This window comes from Camelus dromedarius, chromosome 7 (genome assembly GCF_036321535.1).
Source record: "Camelus dromedarius isolate mCamDro1 chromosome 7, mCamDro1.pat, whole genome shotgun sequence".
In the NCBI taxonomy this organism is placed as follows: Eukaryota; Metazoa; Chordata; class Mammalia; order Artiodactyla; family Camelidae; genus Camelus; species Camelus dromedarius.
The window spans coordinates 34,836,241-34,857,479 of record NC_087442.1 but is presented as its reverse complement, the minus strand read 5'-3'; the positions used below and the strand labels follow the sequence as shown (position 1 = coordinate 34,857,479).

The window sequence follows — 21,239 nt, the reverse complement described above, 5'->3', positions numbered from 1 at the left end:
CTGCATTTCTATATGTTCACGACTGAAGCAACTACAGGGGTAACTATTCAGTGCCAGTATCTTGTCACAGATAGACAATAATCAGTCATGACCAGTCTATTCTAGACATATATTCCTTTTCTTATACATAGAGAAATAATTGATTCTGCCAGTCCACAGAGACATAAAAAAGTATCTAAGAAAACAAGAATCATTATTAGCTCTAAAGGAATTTGATGTTAGAAGATTTAATTATATGTTAAGATAGTTTCTTGAAATAATGTTTTATATTCAAGGAAAAGTTGGGATCATTTTAGCAGCAGTATACATAACAATTGATTTTTAAATTTCTGCTGTTTATTTATTTATGGCCAACATTTACAAAATTATTTGTTTCATATTAAGAAATCATCTTTGCTCTTAATTGTTTTATATTTCAGCTTCTGAACCTTCCTGAGCCTTAAAATATCCCTGATCCAATGAAACCACATTAAGGCAATCTTGTCCATTCAGTGCTGGGATCAGCCCACACCTTTCTGTAGAGGTGCATTTATCATTAAGCAAACTATACATGTACAATTTTTCATGTAATCAAAGGTTATTTATCCTCTTTGCATAATTATTTTGCACTTTGGAAATTAATTTGCACAATTTCTTTATGTAGCCTGCCATGCCACTGAGTTTAAGGTGTTTCATTGCACAGCATTTTTTTCACACTTTCTTAGGAAATTATCCACTGTAAATGCAGCAAGTGATTTATCTAAAGTAGATAATCACTCATTCATTCACACATAATTATACTGATGAAGCTCTAAGGATGTAATTTTGCAAAGTGGATGCCCTGATATTTACATTTAATTTGCTAAAGACAGCTAAAATTTGATTCTGAACTCTTTGACCACACTAAAATGGAGTATTACATTATATACAAGAACAGAGCAATGGCGTTCTAAAAATTATTTTGGGCATTTTTGCAGTCAGTGAGAGGAAAGAAAGCCATTTGCATCTCTCTGAGGCTTGTTTATGGGCTCATTCTTTTCATTCTTTCAACAATTTTTTTTCTTTTTTCTGTATTGTCAGTCTGTATTATAACATATAATTATCGGCAATCAATTCAATAGATGTTTATTGTGTACCAACTATGCATTATGCATTAATCTAGGCACTGGATTTATAAAGATAAGCCAGTACTCAAGGAATTATACAGTTGGGCAGATACAGAAGTAAAAGGTAATTATAGTAGAGTGTGACAAAAGCAATAATTACAGTATGAATAGAATCATATGGGAGGACAAAAGGGAGACTGAGCAATTACTCTGGCTAGAACTGTTTCAGACAGCTTTATAGAGATGATGTTGAACCGGTTCCTGGCATATAAACAACAGATTTTTGCTCCTGATTTTTGTTTGTTTGTTTTTTCTCATTTTTTTATTGCAGTAAAATACACATAACATAAAATTTACCATTCTATCCATTTTTCAATGTAGTGTTTAATGCTATTAAATATTCATAACACTGTGCAACAATCACTATCATCCATCTCCATAACTCTGTATCTTTTAAAACTGAAACTTTATACCTGTTAAACAATAATTCCTCATTCCATTCTCCTCCCAACTCCTTATAACCAGCATTCTACTTTCTGTCTCTGTGATTTTGACTATTCTAAGTACCTCATATAAGTGGAATCATACAGTATTTGTCTTTTTGTGACTGGCTTATTTCACGTAGCATAATGTCCTCAAGATTTATCAAGGTTGTAGCATATGTCAGAATTTTCCTCCTTCCTAAGGCTGAATAACATTTCCTTGTATATATATACCACATTTTACTTAACCATTCATCCATCCATGGACTTGTGTTGCTTCCATGTTTTAACTATTACAAATAACACTGCTGTGAACGTGGGTATACAAAATCTTGTTGAGACCTTGTTTTCAGCTCTTTTGGATATATACCCAGAAGTGGAATTGCTGGATCATACGGCAATTCTATGTTTAACTTTTTGAGGAACTGCCATAATGTTTTCTACAGCAATTGCGCTATCTTACTTTCCCACTAATGGTGCACAATGGTTCCAATTCTTCCATATTCCCTCCAACACTTGTTATTTTGTAATTTTTTTAATAGTAGCCATCCTAATGGGTATTAAGAGGTATCTCACTGTACTTTTGATTTATGTTTGTTTTAGTTTTTTATTTGATTTGATTTTTTTGGTTAATTTTCCTCAGATCAGTGTTTCTCAAAGTGTGTTTCAAGAATCACATGACCAGAATTACATTGTAATAAACTAAAGTGTTTGTTTATTAAAAATATAATTTCTTATTTTACCAAAATTTATTCGGAAGTTATGATATTGTATGTAGAACCTTCAGTTTTGGAACTCCTCAGGTATAGCAGAATAAACCTTGCTACTGAAACAAGTAAAAATTATTTCCTTTTTCATAAATATTACTATCATATTCATAACCATATTATCTATTACCATCATCTCTAAATTGTATTAGCAAGAGCATTTATTCAGATTTCACTAATGTACTGTATACCGTCAAAAGCCTGGCTTTCTTAGGGATGTATTAGATTCAGCGAGCCAGGGATCCTGGGATTGGGCACTTTATAGGTCAAAGTGGTTTACGTCCCCATTTAATCTTCAGCCGCTTCTGCAAAACCCTACTATATCATCCAGCTTGTGCCATTTCTTTGAACATACAGGTTCTTTTTTCTGGAAGATATTTGAACCCTCACTCACTGCAGGGAACCTGCTCATGTTTCACATCCAATCAGCCCAAGTGCCTCCTCCGTGAAGCCATCCATAAACCATCCAGCCATGCAGAGATGATGTTTCCTCCCACCGTACTATCACCAGACCTACCTCCGCTCTTGTACTTACACTATTTTGCAAATTTTGTTGGCAAGTTTGCCCTAAACTCCTTAAGGATAGAAATTATTCTAATTATTATTATTTTGCCTTGGGCAGTGCCTTATTCTTGGTATATAAAAATATGTTCATTATTTGAAATGGAATTTTAACAAGTCTTTAAAAGTATGTTAACCAAGCAGTCCTTCATATATTGACACTGATGATAATTTTATTCACACAAAGGGCTAAGGGTAAGAGTTAAATAGATCTTTTCAGGCTAAAAAATATTAGAACTTGAATTCCATGATAAAAAGTCTATAGTGATACAGACAAAATAAAATATCAAAAGTCTGTCTATGTAAGAAAAATGTGAATTTAAAATAAGTTTACAGTGATAAACAGGTACATTTTTAATAGGTAGAAAATAAATATATAAAGATGTTTTATTTTTCCCTTTGACATGAGCTGCAGAATTTCAGTTTCCAGATCAAATAGGGATAGTTAAGTGTTGGAAAATATCCTGTAGGGATAAGGTATTAATACAGATATCTTGTAGTGTCCGTGCACAATTTCAAGACAAATGATTAATTTATGAGTTTTTTCTGTAAAGAAAATTTTTCAGTTTTACAATATTGATAGATTTTTGTCTTTGAGATACCACTTGGGTATCATTTTCTGAACAGTAAAATAGGAAAAATAATTATGGGATATAGTTTTCCTTGGGAAGCTATATGGCTGTTCTCAATGACAGCTATTTTCTTGAGAAGATAATGAAATCTCAGAGCCACTGAGGCTCTCACAGATGACGCACTCGAATTCCAAAGACAACCAGAACCGCTTTACCATTTATCCCTCTTGGTCTCTCAGGTAATTAGTTGCAGGTAAAATCAATAGTTGTTTCCTCCAGGGAATGTCATTGCAGTGACCAATAAAATAACCCTTTTCATTATATTTACCAACCTATTCTTTCAATTTGGTGCATTAGTCCAAGGACTAGACATTCTGAAGAACATGTTTATAAAATAACATCTTCAACAACAACAAAAAATACAATCTGTAGTGCCTATTAAATGGTGAAAATTTCATGCATGGCTATAGATAATAAGCAAGACGTTACTGAGCCAGTGCTAACATTCAAAACCTCAGTTGTGCCGTCTAAAGATTTTTGACAATCTGATGACACACAAATGGTGCAATAAGATAACAATTTACCAGGTACTTCACAATAATGAATCTAGCCTTTTCCAGAAAGTCTAGGGAAAACAGAGGTCAAACCTGCCCAGAAATGCAGATAATGAGGAAGTGAAATGCCTATGGCGGTGGTAACCTAATCATCACCTGATTCATTATCCAGGTTCAAAAATCCTTGTGAGAAGCCCCATTAAAAATTAATGAATGTTGGCTTTTTACCCCCAAATCTGCCTCCTGAGAAACATCTGAGTGTTTCAATGTGAGATTACAAACAAGAAAAAGAAAGAATTTTTATTTCTGAGTAAAAGAAAGATCTCAGCGTCTTCATGTAAAGTTTTAGGACTGCTTTGAGCCATCCCAGAAATGTTTACATTGGTGACACTCAGATTGTAAACTTTGCTCTTATGAGTGCACTGACATGTTCTCCTGTATCCTGTTCTTTTTCTCACCCGAATCACCACCTACATGGGCCCTCTGGGAATGTTCCCACATTTTTTCTTCTGAGAGCAGGGGAAACTCACAATCTTTATCTTAATAGAATGATACATAGAAAAAGAGAAAGAAAATAAAATTACTCAAACTTTGCCAATGTACTAAAAGTGACGGTTTAAAATTATTTGTCAGACCATTCTGTAGACTTCAAATATCAAATTGGCTGGCTAGCAATTCTAAAGTGACACTTCACTGACTATTTTTTTCTGGGAAAGTGCCTGAAAATGTTGTTCTCTGGGGTTAAGCCTCTGTCAGAGAGCAGCCCCCAACCCCCTTCAGTTGGGTAAAGTTGTACTGAATGTTCTTTCTTCATAGCCAGTAAGTGAGTGGTGGATGATTGTCAGTTTTGATCTATTAAACATTTTGATTGTCCTCCCCTCAGTGACATCAGTTGTCTAGTCAAGACTGTGTAGCCATTCTCCAGCACTCAGAGGTGACTTCTTTTGACAGATGGACAGGCAGGGGCTGAAGGTAGCTTGACAGCACCTGAGATTCTATTGTGTGTTGGAATCAACCTACAGATTGGCACCAGATGAAGGCAAATGCAGAAGAGACTAGCCGCTAGAGTGACAGTGTCCTTATACACGCTGCTCTTTGGTTCATTTGCTGTTTTATTTCACCTCCTTCTTTGATGTTTTTCATTTTTACATGCTGTGACTAGAGTACAGGGAAGAACTCCATCTTTGATGTCTTGGAATCTTACAGGAATTGAGCATGTGTGTCTGTGGAAAGCCAGACACACAGGCAATCAGGAGACACTGTGATTCAGTTTATACAGTGTTTGTATCTGTCAGAGAATTTTTACTTGGCTAATTTCCTTTAGAAACTTAAAGACCCAGTGATTGATACCCAAACATACTATGCTTGAAATAAGAAGATAACATGTCTTGTCACAACTATAATAATTTAGTTATATAATTATAATAACTAAGTGAATATGCTGGTTCTAATTCTCTGCTAAGGACTCTGGAAGTGCAGTTACAGAGGCACAGTGCAGATGTGCTCTGCTCCCACATCTGTGCTAAGTTCCCACCACTCACACGCTGCTGCCCACAAGGAACTGTATTATACATTCAGGGCATCATGTAAAGTTTCTGTCATGTTTTTAGGTCTGAAAACAGACAGCTTTACCTCCACAGGCCAGAATTCACAATAAGAAGAGCAGTGGGCGCACAGGGCCCCCATCTCTCAGTGTCCTGCGGGGAGGTGTGTTTGCAAAGGGGCAGGGCTAGATGTACTGCGCTTCAGCACAACTTTCTACAGGGTGTTGTAGTGAACTCTGCTGGTACTCTGTTCAGGTCTCCTCAAATGTGTCTGACCGTTTCAACGCTGCCCTTCTCCAGCTTCAGCGTGCTTTTGCTTCTGACAGCTGATACCCGAGGACCCTCTTCATCACACAGCCCTCTGGCTACTAGAGTTGTTTTCACAAATGTGAAAAAGAGCAAAAAGTACCTGCAAGGTTACATCCCACCACACTATCTTGACCCCCAACCAAGCTGCCCTTAGTCAATGACTAACAGCTGTGAGCGTATGAAGGCCCACCTCTCTGGCCTTTGTGCAGGACAAATCTGAGGAGAACATAGTCCAGAGTTCTGTGGGACCAGGCTAAAGCCACTCTCCTGCAGACTTTGCCTGGAATCGTATGGCTTGTCTTCTTCTTCCCTAACTAGCTTTCACCACTTCTTTACTTGCTTCTGCAGGAGGACTTCTTTAGTAAATCACTTGCACAAGTTAATCTTTAATTCATGTGAGGATCTGCTTGTAAATGGCTTCACCTAAACACGGGGCAAGTATGAAAGCTGCCTTCTACCAAGAGATTTACTGGTCACCAGCCTATCTGAACATAATGTCAGCAAGTTTTCAGTTGTGAGACAGGAGTTGCCTAGCACTTGGAAAGCTGAGGAACCCGCAGGAAGTTAGGTGGGTGTATTAGTTATCTATTGCTAGATAACAAAGTCCCCCAAAGCTTAACTATTTAAACAATATGCACTTGTGATCTCACAGTTCCTGTGTGCCAGCAATCCTGGCACAACTAAGCAGGGCTGTCTTCTTCAGGATCCCGCACAGGCTGTAACGAAGGTATCAGCCAGGCTCGTAGTCATTTCCAGGTTTAAGTACCGTGGGACGCACTTCCGTGCTCCCTTAGTGATTGTTGGTAGGATTCAGTCATTTGCAGACTGTTGAGTTTCTTTCCTCACTAGCTGCTGGGCAGAGACCCCTTTCAGATCTTCACCACATAAGCCTCTTCAAGCAGATGGCTTCAGAGAGGCGAAAAAAAGACCAGAAAGCAAGAGAGCTAGAGAGAGGTCCAGCAAGAGAGAGAGAGATCTAGAAAGAGAGGAGTCACAGTCTTTTGTAACCTTATCTTAGAAGTGATATGTTATCAGTTTTGCCACTAGTCTCTTGGTTAGAAGCAAGTCACTAGGCGCAGCCCATGCTCAGAGGGAGGAGACTGCACGAGGGCTGGCATACAAGGAAGTGGAAAGTGGACTCTCTTCCCTCTAGAACCTGAATCCTTCTAGGCAACCTGACATACGTATCTGGGGTCATTTTTGCAGATTCTTGATTGTCCCTCCACTTTACTTTCATTAAAATAATTTATACCTCAGTGATCATTTTCAAAAGTAAATTCTATGGAGTTCATTGTTCTATATAAAGAAGTAAAGCACATATTTACACACAAATGCCACTTAAATGTCAGCATAAGGGAGGAACACTTGTAATAGTTTCATCATTGGAATAAGTTATAAAAAATAAAATGGTTAAAATTCTGTTATGACAAGTCATGCAGTTTAGAAACTCAACAATCTCTGCTGCCACTTGGTTGGCATTTCTTTTGACACATTCTGAAATGATGCTCAGATAATTTGCTTCTTTGCTCAATCTGGCTTGACAACTGGAAGGTATTTTATGCTGGTCTTCTATGAAAAGCCCTGTGTCCACTTCAGTGGCTCCAAAATGCATCAGTTCAACTCCTGGATATGAATGATTCATTGGATCTTATCTCCCTCATGCTGGCTGCCTTGGCTCTCAATTCACTAATATAATGATTTCTAAATACTGAGTCCAGATGTCCCCTGGGATAAGCAGGGCAGCAAGAATTCAAGTGTGTGAAAGGATGAAGCGTGTTTTATTTTGAATTTTTAATTTAAAATAATTCTAATTACAGTTTATGGGCAGACCAGGCTAAAGCTTTTAATGCAGTGGTATAGACAACCCTTTTCTCTCCACCTGCGTGATTATATATGAATATACAGATGTACATTGTGTCTTTGTGTTATACAGGTAACACATAAGGTCTAATCAGCAGAGCTGGCAAGACAGCCATTATTTTGAAGTTGGCCTTAACGCTTGTATAAAATTTCAGAAAAGACTGAGAAGTCCCTGACCTCACTAGTTAATAAGAAAAGCAAATGGCATTAAATAAAAAGGGATTCAATGCCAGATCAAGTGGCATTTTACGCTCACTGACTGGAGTGAGCTGTAACTACTGACAGGCACCACTGACCTTGTTTTAATATCAAGTATGCATGAAGGTTATTTCTTTGGTTTCCAGAAATTCTTATTCAATGTATAATTGCATTGACTTTAATTTAAATCATCATTGTGGTTAATCTTTAATTATATATATATTTCAAACTAATATATATAATTATAATTACACATAATTATAAATTATAATTAAATATATATATATTAGCTAGTAGCTAAAAAAAAAAAAAAAAAAAAAGGCTTGCTTTGTGCTGGAATGTTTAAATCGCAATAAAATCCCAGGACACCGTCAGCCAGCCAGCCACTCAGATAGCTGAACAAAATAGCCCTGCAATTCATATAAATACACACAGATGCAACACTGGAAATCCATTATGTTTCTTGCTGTATACATTCTGTCTCAACAGTAATAAAATTTATACAGTTGTTAAATCAAACAGATGTAGCTTACATTGTGTCTAAAGGCCACCAAATCTGGATTCTGGGAGAATTAGATAAGAGAGAAAACTCTTGTGTCAAAACTGTAAGCCTTGCACTAGCTCCACAGCCCTTTATGTTGCTATGAAGGGATAAATAGAAGGTGAAGTCAGATCTCTATCTACAGTTTAAACTTTCTGAAATGAAATGATGTGTTTGCTGAGCGAGAAACATCTAACACCTCTTACCCCAGTTAAAAAACTCTCAGGGCTGCATTCAGGAGATGGAAATTTTGGTAGTTGGGACACTAAGATACTAGGTGAGAAGACAAAGCCTTTCAAAAGGCCTGGACCATTTTCTAAAAATCGAATGAAATCTGATCCAACAAAATACGTCAATTTTATTTTTTTAATATTATAAATCCAGTATTTAAAATAGAGTTGAGGTTAAAAAAATAGTCACCCATCATTTCATTTAACATAGAGAACCACATACATTTTCATTCATAAAGACACGTGTGCATAATACACACACACACACACACACACACAGACACACTAAATTCTTTTGAAAGACAAAATCATACTATACATATCATTTGTAAACTGCTTTTTTACTTTAAAATATATCATGAATATCCTGTAGGTTATGGTAGAAATTGCTAGTTACCTACAACCTAGGTACCTAACATTCATCCTTTTTTCCCTACCGAAAGCTAAAAGGGATATACTGTGAAGCAGCTGCGTATTTGTAAAATCCAAGAGGCTGGATCAGAATTGAAGCAAGCACCACTCACGATGATCCTGTTTCTCGATTTTCCAGCTTCCTTAGCAGCCGGGGTGAGCACATGATCCAGTTCAGACCAACAAGGTTTAACAGAAGTGAGTTGAGACATTCCAGGGAAACTTCTGATTTTCTAATTAAATAAGATGTATGCAACTGGCTTGCTTCTTTCTCTTCCCCTCCCTTAACTTCTTCTGACTTACATACGAATGTGAAGGCTGATGCTATGGCAGCCATCTTGGGAGAATGAGAAGCAAGCAAAGAGGACCACAGAAATATCATCCCTGATCCTGAGCCAGCACTGCCTACCTTTACGTTCCTTTATTTATTTTATGTTTTTGAAGAGAAAAATAAATATACATTATTAAAGCCATTGTGATTGAGTTTTCTGTTACTTGGAGTCAAACATATGTCTTTTACTTTTAATCTACCTAAGATTTTCCTTAAAAATAGTATACATATTGCTGATACTGTGGTTACAAAATTGAATTTCAAGCTGTTTAGGACAAGGCACTAAATAATATTAAATCATATAATAAAACTTTATGCCACTTTCTGTTTTATTTCAATTATTCTGATCATTCAGAAAATATAAAGGTCTTAATCTGACTCAAATAATTTTTGCTAATCATCCTTTTGTAAAATAACAGGCTTGTTAGCTCAAAATTAATAATATTATTTTGACTATTTTTATCATTACTCTTCATTCATATCAAGCAATGTTGGTTTCTACTTTTGATAAGAGAGGTTATATTCTGGGGTAATATTTAGAACATGTAACAACTGATATGTTGTGGGTACCAACCATCACCCAATGACCATAAAGCAAATAACAGAAAAGATGCCAACATAAACTGGGATTGCTGCTGACTACCAGCTACATATTTGTCATGGTCATATCGACAGTGCATTTAATCAATTAACCTCTTATTAAATATTTAAGTTATGACACACTAATGCCTAAATCTTTGCTAAATGTATTTGCCAAATAAATGTTTGAATTATTTCCTCAGGATAAAGGACTAGAAGTTAAACTTCTGGGAAACAAGCATAAATATTTTTAAGTATTTCATATGTGTTTGACTAATTATCCCCAGAATGCTTGTACCAATTACATTCCCATAAATATAGAAAATTGCATTTTTTTTGAATCTTTCTATCATGATTTTTATACCACTCAAAATAGAGAGGATTAAAATAATAACAAATTAAAATTAACTTACACAAGTGTTTTCTCCCTCTCTCACTCTCTTTCTCACATGCACACACACACAGAGTAGCACACTTTCTTTTGGTTTTGTTTTTGAAATGAGACTGTATATAATACTATTCATTTTGTTTAATTCATAGAATATTGTGTCATAGCAATCTTCCAGTTTAATATAACTGATCTAGCCAATTATTTCAAACTTTCAGTCTATTTTAAATTATGAGTCATACATGCAGTTTCTAACAAGCCAAACAACCTTGAGATATAAAAATAAAATGGTAATAATCTCACTCCCCTCTCCAAACATAACTACCTTTAACTTATCTTTATTAACATAGGTATCTCGTACCTTTCTCTGTGTTTAAGCACAAACGTGCCAACATATACAGGCATATAAAGGCATGTCACCTACTGCTGCCTTATAAAAACAGGATTTTACAAATATATAGTGCACCATTTTTTTCTTTAGTGTTTCATTTATATTCTTACCCATCAATAGTGAGAGGTATAACTCATTTTTAATAGCTGAGTAATATTTCATAATATTAATATTCTACAATTAATTCAATTATTATTGGCACATATGCATCCTGTTTCCAAATCTTACTCCTATTAAAAAATGTTCCTATAAAACATACACTTTCCCACTTTGTTCTCTAGGATAGAGATTCCTCCTCACATCCCACACATCAAGATAGGATTATTAAGTCAGATACGTAAACTTTTAACTACAGAATACGTGAGGAGATTACATTTCCCCACAAAAGGTTCTAGTATACACATCTCCACATTTTATACTTTGCTAATCTGGTATGTTAAAAAAATGGTATTTCACTCTGATTTATCTACCATGAGGTTGAGGATTTCTTTCTTTCTATTATTTTTTAATTGTAATTTTCAGTTCTCTTTTAAGTTTTTTCTGCGTTTTAACGTATAGAGCTTTGTATACATGTGTTAGCAATATTAACTTTCATTTTTAATAAATGCCCTAGGTTCTTTCCTAGTCTATTGTTTGTCTTTTAGCTTTTCTCAATGTCTGTTTGCCTTTTTAGTTATCAAGTTTTACTTTTATCATGTAATAAAATATGGATTTTTACACATAGATTATTAAACTATAGAGATTTTATCTGGGGGTAAACTGTGCTTGTCATTTAACTATATTTTCTTTAACTTAAACAGGATATCATTCCAGCTCCATTTATTAAGCAAATTATTTTCCAAATGAACTGAAATAACACCTTTTCTGTACACAACATTGCTTAATTTTTAGGAGTTTTGCAATCTGATTGATATCATATTGGTACCTTAATATTGGCCAAGGTTGGAATATTTATACCATACAAACTAGCAATCACTACATCAGGCTTCCCCTATACTATTTCAGCCCCAGAGAGCTTGGGGGGACTATATTAAATATCTTGTAATAACCTATAATGGAAAGTAATCTGAAAAAAAATATATATATATATATAATTGAATTACTTTGCTGTATACCTGAAACTAACGTATTGTTGTAAATCAACTATACTTCAATAAAAAAATGCAGACTCTGCCAATAGTTAAGAGAGTCCCAATTTCTGCAAATGTTTTACAGAATCTAAGGTACACATTGTTAAGCTGAGAGCTAGTACCAGGTAGAGTGCAAATATGGGGACTAGAATCTAACTGGTTGGGTTCAAACACGAATTTCCCACTATCTTCTCTGGCTTCCTTCTCTGCTTCTCTCCGACATGATCCCCTGCCTCTCTCTGGGGTTCACTGTACTTCAGCCATACTGGCACGCTCCTGTTACATTTAATGTGTCAAGACAATCTCTGCCTGACAGACTCCCAACTCAAGAACTTTGAACTTGCTATTCAATTTTCTAGAATGTCCTTCCCTTAATATTCTTAGGGATCACATTGTTTGGGTCTCTATCAATGGCTCCTTCTCTGGAAGGCTTTGTCTGAGCACCCCATAATTTTCTAGCCTTTTACCTTTTACCATTTCTTAACACTTCATTAAAAAAAGGAAAAGAAAAAAAAATGATGGAGAGAGTTTTTTCTTACCTGGAGTTTACTAAATATTCAATAACTAGTGTATAATTAATATTTGTTGAAGAGACCAGTAACTCCTAATATTCAATTCCCTCCTCCACTCCCCTCATCCTCCAGACTGAGACAGGGAAAGGCAGGACCCTAAAATGAAGTCTGTTTAAGTTCCAGTTACACAGCCCCATGGTCATACTTCTGTTCTTCATTTTCTCCTGGTATCACTTTGCACTGTGGATAGTCCACTCCTGGTTAAAACCATTTTCCTCAGTTGGCTTCTATGACTCTGTTTCTTTGAGGACGAATGTATGCCTGGTCTGTTTTATTAGCATCTTTTCTTGTATCTGGCCTCTAACTGTTAGGGTGCCACAGGGTTTCAGTTTTACCAATGACTTTTCTCACTCCATCTGCTTTTCCTGGGAAACATCAGCCATTCTGATGCTTTTAAATATCACTTTATGCTAATAGTGCCTAGCCTTGTCTTCAGTTTCATGCATGTCATATAACTTTTCTAGACATCACTTCTGTCTGAGGTTCCACAGCCTGCTCAAATTCATATTCACTTGGCTTTAACTGAGATAGTTATGCTCCCCACCAATCTGCTCTTTTCAGGTGTTCTCTAGCTCCCTTGGTTATGAGAGCACACATCCATTCAGCAGAAATGTGTGCTAGCCAGAAAACTGTAGGATGGAGTGGATCACTTCTCTTAAAAGAAAAAAAAAAAAAAAAAGGCAGGGAAATGAGGCAGGAGGAGAGAAAAGAGAGAGACAGAAAGAAAGAGAAAAGAAAGATAACACATATGCTTCGGAAGAAAGGATAAAAACTTATACAAGAAGTTTTAAAAATCATGATGAAATCACCATTTATATATTCATAGCCCAAGCAAAGATACAGAATATTAAACTTCTGAAGCTTACCCAGAGGTAATCATTCTTTTGAATTCTGTGTAAATTTGCTTTTGGCTATAATCAACACCTATGTACAGCTTCAAAATAAATTATTAATTTTTGTCTGTATTAATACATGTACATAAAATCATATAATATACACTCTTCAGTGACTTTATTTTTCATTTCTATATTAGGTTTTTAGGGCCTATCCATGGCAATGCACAGAGCTGTGGTTAATTCAATTTCACTGCTGCATAATATATCATGGCAGGAATAAACCATAACTTATTTATCAATTATATTATCAATGGATATTTGAGTTGTTTCCCACATTTCTATGTGTTTGTTTTGCTATTAATTGAATGATGTCATTTAGAAAAATTCTTATCTATGTCACATGGTACACGTGTGCAAGAGTTTCATGTCTGTATCTCGTAGTAGAGTTGCTGGCTCACAGCACAAACACATACTCAACTTAACTAAGAAATGCCAAAATGATTTCTAAAATGTTCTTTTAATATACACTTGTCCCAGCAGAGGAGGAAAGTTGCTGTTGTTTCAATTTCTTGCCAAAAGTTGGTAATAATATTTTTATTTATTGCTAGTTTGTTGGATATGAAATAGTGTCTCTATGTATGTTAATTTGCATTTAGCTGGCACAAATTTTTATATATGACAAAGGAATTCTAAATTTGTCTTTTCATTATCTTTATATGATGTCTTTTGATGAAGAAAAATTTTTAATTTGATGTAACCAAATTTATAATTCCTTTTGTTAAGGTCAAGGATATCTGAGTTGTGTGCATTTGTTGGCAATTTTGAATAAAGCCATTATAAATATTTGTGTATAGTTTTTTTGGTTTTATCTCTATGGAATGAATATTCAGCAGTGGGACTGCTGGGTCGCATGTTAAGTGTATGTTTAGCTTTAAAGAAACTGTTAAAACAGTGTTCCAAAATGGTTCCACTAGTTTACATTTCTACTGGCAAGAATGAGGGCTCTGATGGCTGCATATCCCTTCCAGCACTTGGAACTGTCTATTACCTGTTGTTTTGTGTACGTGTGTTTAGGCATTCTAATAGGTAAGTGGTGGCAAGTTGTGATTTTTAACTTTCATTTTCCTAATTACTAAAGATGTTGAACATCTTTTCATGTGCTGTTTACCATCCATGTATCTTCTTTTCATAAGGTGTCTGAGCAAATATTCTGCCATTTAAAAAAAAATTGGCTTATTTGCTTCCTTATTATAGAATTTGGACTGTTCTTCATATATTCTGGATCCAAGTCCCTTCTTAGACCTATATTTTGCAAATGATTTTTTCCTAATCTGTAGTTTTGTTTTTTAAACCTCTTATTTTTCAAAGAGCAGAGGTTTTTATTTTGATGAAGACCAATTAGTCACTTTAAAAAAATTTTTTTATGGACCATGCATACAGATAGTATCTGTGAAAACTTTGCCTAAGTCAAGGTCAAATATTTCCTTCTGTATTTTCTTCTAGATGTTTTATCATTATACATTTATAATTAAGCCTATGATACATTTTGAGTTAATTTTTGTATAAAGTTTGAAAAAATGGACTGAGGTTGAATTTATTGGTTTGCAAAAGTGATGTATGATGTTTATTCATTATCCTTTTAATGTCTAGATCTCCCATTTTTCTTTTCCTAATATATTTCTGCTCTCTTTTTTCTTGGTCAGTCAGGTTAGAGATTTATCAAGATTATATAGATCTTTTCAAAGAAACAGTACTTGGTTTGATTTTTTTCTATTCAAAATAAAATGTTTTAATTAATGAAATTAATCATGAACTAGTAGAAACTTAATACTATAAAGATAATGCAAGTTAAAATTCAATGAATTAACAGTTTAATGTTTTTAGAGTATATATTTATGTATTTGTGTATAATATGCATAATGTTTGATATCTTAATAGTAATTCCCTTGATCTGTGCCTTTGATACATGCTAACCTATGCAGACATCTCATTCCCAGTCTCTGTTAACAGTAAGTTGAAAATGACAGCCTTTATAAAAAAAAGTCATTCTTCCTTCATTCCTGCTTTGCTCAGTGCCAGGATTTGCTTGACTTCTGACCTCTAATTCTTATTTCCATCTTCAACCCCATCCTTATCCTTTGGCCTAATGAAAGATAAGGCTTTTCTTCTTTTTACTATTTTTTGATACTTCTTGCAAAACATGATTTTCCAACAGTCCTCTGTCTTCTACCGGTTTCAGGTATATTTGAGTAATTGCCCTACCATTTCTGCATTTGCATGCTAGAATTCCCACACCAATTTTGGCTTTGTTTTGGTATTCTCAGACATGCCCTAGGCTCATGGTAAAGTGCAGATAAAATTGGATTAGTCATCTAAAACTTGGCACAACCAAAGAGAATGCACTCATTGACCTGAAATCACAGTGACTATTCTTACAGTTGATAAAGATGAACCCAGAGAAAAAACTCATAATTAGATTATATACTTTGGTAGCATAAGAATAAGAGTATATATTCTGCTTTGGTAGAAGTAATATAGAAGTAATTGTGGAGATGATTTTTCAAGGATAAAAAAGCAGATTAAAAATTATATAATTAAAAAGTAAAGAAACATAAATTATACATAATATGTGCATTCATATTTTTGAGTGTACAATTCTATTTACTATGGTTGAAAAGAAAGGCAACTTCTTAATATAATCTTCAAATCCTAATGAATCTGTATCAGACACTTAATGTATATTGGCAAACTATATAAACTGTCTATATTATGTCAAAACAATAAATGTTTGCTCATACTATTGATTTCTGACATCTGTTATCTATTTTTTAAATTACTAAATAAACTGATGGCTTATTCATAGAAGTAAAATATGACTCATGGGAAATATTCACAGTGCACTCATCGTCCTTTAAGGCAGTAAGTTTAAATTATGTAGGTTATATTCAAATAACACAAAAATAATTTAGATTATACAGAATTCTGTATGACTTACTTGGTTGCACTTTTTTCTCTTTTTTAGTCTTTCACATGTCATGTAACTAGACCCAGAGTGCGATACGGTATATTATTATTAGTCGATGAGCACTGAAAATGCCATGAGACATTTAAGCACTTCTCAGTTTGCAATATCAAAAGTTTACAAGCATTCCATTCTCTAATATATTTAGCAGAAGGTGAATTCATTAATTTTTTTTCTTCAAAAATTAACATTGGAATTTGCTGCAACAGGCTCCTCTGTTGCCACATATTAGCTTTATAATCGGTTTATCAAATACCAGACCGCATGCTCCCTTCCCCTCAATGGTACTTAGGATTCCACCTTAAGCCAGTGAACTAATGGCCATGTTTATCTACACATTGCAGAGAAGGTGCAAAAATCATCTCACTTTTTCTAGTTCGTTTATTTTTTCCCTAGAAACAAACCACACAATTAACACTTAATTCCAAAGAATTTTAGATTGTCAGCTGTTCAAAAATTGTCATATTAACTAGCCACTTGAAGTAGAAACCATTACCATTGCGAAGCATGCATACCAGAAAGCTGACATGATAGATGATTGATAAATACCTATTAGTTTAACTGATACTACACTGTACATTGTAGATTTGACCAAAGGCAAAAATGAGATCAATGACTTCTCTCAAAATATAATTATTGTCCTACTTTTTCAAGCATGTACAACTTTCTTTCTCAATAAAAGTTATCTCAGAATTTACATCATATTCATGCTTAGTTGAAGATAAAACTTAGAAACAATAGTCATAGTTTTTTACTGAATATGTAAGGTGATAATCAGCATAACCAATAGAACTACAGATGTAAGTTATGAATCACTTTGATTTAATAGGGTGATATAATTGGACTGTGGGAATAATGTTGATTAATGTAGATCATTTCTGGTAAAACCTTAATTAATTAAAAACAAAGTGAACTCTTAATTAAATGGACTATTTTAGCCCTCACTTAAGCATATTTGGAGAAGGAAATGGAAGACAAAAATTCCTAAATAAACCAGAAGTAGAAATTCTGGATTAAAGATAATTTTAAGGACCTTACAGTATTTTCCGTTACCCTAAACTAATTTTCACCACAGTCATTTCTAAAATGAGAAGCCTTAGGAAGAGAATGGCAATATTCAGATAAAAAAACTAGTATTTTTAGAGTACTTACTATGTTCCAGGCACTGTGTTAAACATTTTCTAAGCATTATCTAATCAAATAAAAGAACAAAGCTATAAAATATGTAGGAAAATTAAGCAAATTTTCCAAGGCTGTCAGTGGTAAATTTTGGAGTGAACTAGCATTGCCTGATATTGAACATGCATTCTTAACAACTATATGATACTGAAGCCTCAACAGAAAAATATAATCATTATAGTCTACACACCAAGGCAAAAATAGATGAGTCCAATGTAGACATATTCTTAATCAGGGATAATTTTATGCCAAGATAAAATAATGCCAGGTAAGCAATTAAACAGAAAAGCCTTCTGCCAAAACATGATGGCTAAGCATGTTTTCTTATTTATCATTGTCTTTTATGTTCAAAAGCAAGTCTACTAATGGCTCTGGTAACCATGCGTAGGAATGTGACTAAAGAGTCTGGCTAACAGCAGTATCCTCCTGGAGTCCTTTCTTAGACATTTGTATTCATAGGGAGTATTTACTGAACTTTGGAAGTGATTCTCTAACAGTGAAAAGGAAGGAAGAAAAAGCCAATGATAGATGCAACTGAAATAAAGCCCACCTATCATTCCTGGATAAACGACATTCAATGCTGTGTCTAAGACCCATAAAGTTGGGAAATGAATGGACTGAAAATAAATTCTATTACCAGTCTTTAATGATTGCAAGCTATCTAAAGAAATTCAGTTATATTAGGCCAGCACATTTTGGAAACGAAAGTTTTAGATAAAAATTTAAAATTTTATATTTTCTACATTAAAAAAATCTTTTAGAAATCAGTTTGTCATTTTTTTTTTTAGATTCCATATATAAGTGATATCATATGGCATTTTCTTTCTCTTTCTGGCTTACTTCACTTAGAATGACATTCTCACAGACATAGAAAACAAATGTGGTTACCAGTGGGGGAAGGGGGTGGGAAGGGATAAATTGGCAGTTCGAGATTTGCAGATACTAACTAATATATATAAAATAGATAAACAACAAGTTTATACTGTGTAGCACAGGGAAGAAATAGATAAATCCACACTTATAGTTGAAGACTCTCCCACCTCCCTTCGTAAACTGCATTAAATACTAATTCATAGACCTTACCAAATGGGAACCTTTTCAAAAAAGTGTAAGTAAAAAGAATTCGTTTTCGTGTATCTTAAAATCTGTAGCATTTTTTTTCACCACGCTGGGATAAAATTGGTCAAGATTCACATATAAAAGACCTAAGTGCATAAGTGCCTGTTTAAATATTTTTGTGAAGTTGTGACAATGGACTGACAATGAATGATCAGATATTTCACTCTGCTACATACACACATGATAAACCAACCATTTCTGAGTTATTTGCAAATTAGGAAGCCTTTAAAATAGGCCACTATTATCAAGCAAGTTTATCAGATCAGCAAATTATTCCAAATAAGACAACATTTCCTTCCATTTCCTTCTCCAAACATGCTTAAGTGAGGGCTAAAATATTCCATTTAATTAAGAGTTTACTTTGTTTTTAATTAATTACTTAACACAGAACAAAATTTTTTTTTCTGGAAAAAAACTTAGAAAACTTTTCAAATGCATATTAACCTTTTAATCTAAGTGCAGAATGGTCTGAATATTTGACCAACTGTGGCAAAAAAAATAAAATAAGATCAACTAGTCCTCTGACAAAATATTTACATTTACACATTAGTAAACAATCAGGGAAATAGCCAGTCAATAAGTATGTAAATAGTGTCATCCATTTCTAAATGTATAGACTGTTACTCTTTAAAGTATTTACATGGAAGCAGTGTAGTGGCTTTTTCTTTTATCATTTTGTATTGTTATTAATACTACCATTTATTAAAGATAATGTATAGGCCTAAGTAGATCAAAAAGGAGAAAAATCACCTTGAAATAAATAATAATTTCTGTAGACATATATGATTTGGGTAGATGCTAGCTTAACAAATAACTGATTTGGAGTGTACAGATTGGTGTCATTCTTTACCCACATTGAAATTCTATGCTTCACTTTTTGAGGAACCAATAAACTGTTTTTACCACAACTGAACTTCTTTACATTCTCATCAGCAATGTGCAAGTGTTCTAATTTCTCTACATCCTTGCCAACATTTTGTTTTTTGTTGTTATTGTCAAAGTCATTCTAGTGGGTGTAAAGTAATACCTAATTGTGGTTTTGATTTGCATCTCTCTAATAAATCAAAATTAAACATATTTTAATGCACTTGTACATTTGTATATCCTTTTGGAGAAATGTTTATTCCAGGCCTTTACCTTATTTTAATTGGGCAGTTTTTTGCTGTTGAGTTGTAAGAGTTCTTTGCACACTCTGAACACTAGACCTTCTTCAGTTATATGATTTCCACATATTTTCTCCCACTTTGTATTATCTTTCTGCTTTCTTGATGATGTCCTTTAATGCACAGATTGTTTTTATTTTAATAAAGTCTTATTTTATTTGTTTTTTATTTTTGCTTTTTTTCATGCTTTTGGTGTCAAAGAATATCTAAGAATCCATTACTAAATCCAAGGTCCTTTCATCTAGATTATTTAATTTGTTGATTAATAATTATTGATAGAATTCTCTCATAATCCCTTTTATTTCTGTGAGGTTAGTAGTAATGTTCCCACTTTCATTGCTAGTAGACGTGACCTACAGGAAATGCTACAGAGAGCCCTTCATGCTGAAATGAAAGAACACTAGATGGTAACTTGAAGTCATTTGAAGAAATAAGTCACTAGTAAAAGTAACTACATAGGTAAACATACATACCAGTGTTACTTCATTTTTAGTTTGTAACTTCACCTTTTATTTCCTATTTGATTTAAAAGACTGATGCATAAAAGGTGGTTATAAGTCTATGTTATTGCACACACAATACACAACACTATAATTTGTAACAATAATAACATAAAGGCAGAAGGGACAGAGCTGTATAGAAGCAGAATTTTGAATGCTATTGAGGCTAAGTTGATATCAATGCAAAGTAGATTATTATAAATTTAAAATGTTAATTGCAATCCTATGATAACCACAAAGAAAATATCTAAAATATATGCACAGAAGAAAATGAGAATAAACTAAAATCAATATAGTATCAAAAAACCAATGAAAAATGATAGTAGTGGAGAAAAAGAGGACAAAAACAGGTTAATACATAAAGAAAACATGTTTTAAGAATAGCAGATATAAGTTATTTCTTATCAGTAATTACTTTAAATGTAAATGAATTAAATTCTCTATGAAAAATGCAGAGATTGGTAGAATGGACAAAAAGACATGATCCAACTATGTGTTATACTATATACAGAGACTAAGTTAGATACAAATACACAAATACACTGAAAGTGAAAGGGCAGAGAAAGATATTCAATCAAGTAGTAACCAAAAGAGAACTGGGATGGTTATCCTAATATAGACAAACAAACTTTAATTAGAATAATATTGTTAGAGACAAAGAAGGGCATCAAATATTGATAATAGGGTCAATTTATCAAGAAGATGGAACAATTAAAAAACATACCAAACAACAGAGGCTCAAAATGTAACAAACCTTGACATCATTAAAGAGAGAAATAGTTCTATAATAATAGTTGAATACTTCAATGCCTCATTTTCAATATCCAGATGGAAGATCAGTAAGGAAATATAGGACCTGATTAACACTATAAATCAACTACAATGTTGTACATTTGAAAGTTGCTACGTGAGTAG

General features: G+C 33.8%; 1 long non-coding RNA gene across 1 annotated transcript in view; it reads left to right on the top strand.

The window, feature by feature from the left end:
• Positions 1 to 9,578, top strand: part of LOC135321743 (uncharacterized) — a 41,130-nt gene extending 31,552 nt beyond the window's left edge. Inside the window, exon 3 of the long non-coding RNA XR_010381779.1 lies at positions 9,254 to 9,578. This is a non-coding gene — a long non-coding RNA (uncharacterized LOC135321743). The remainder of the gene's footprint in view (positions 1 to 9,253) is intronic.
• Positions 9,579 to 21,239: the final 11,661 nt, after the last annotated feature.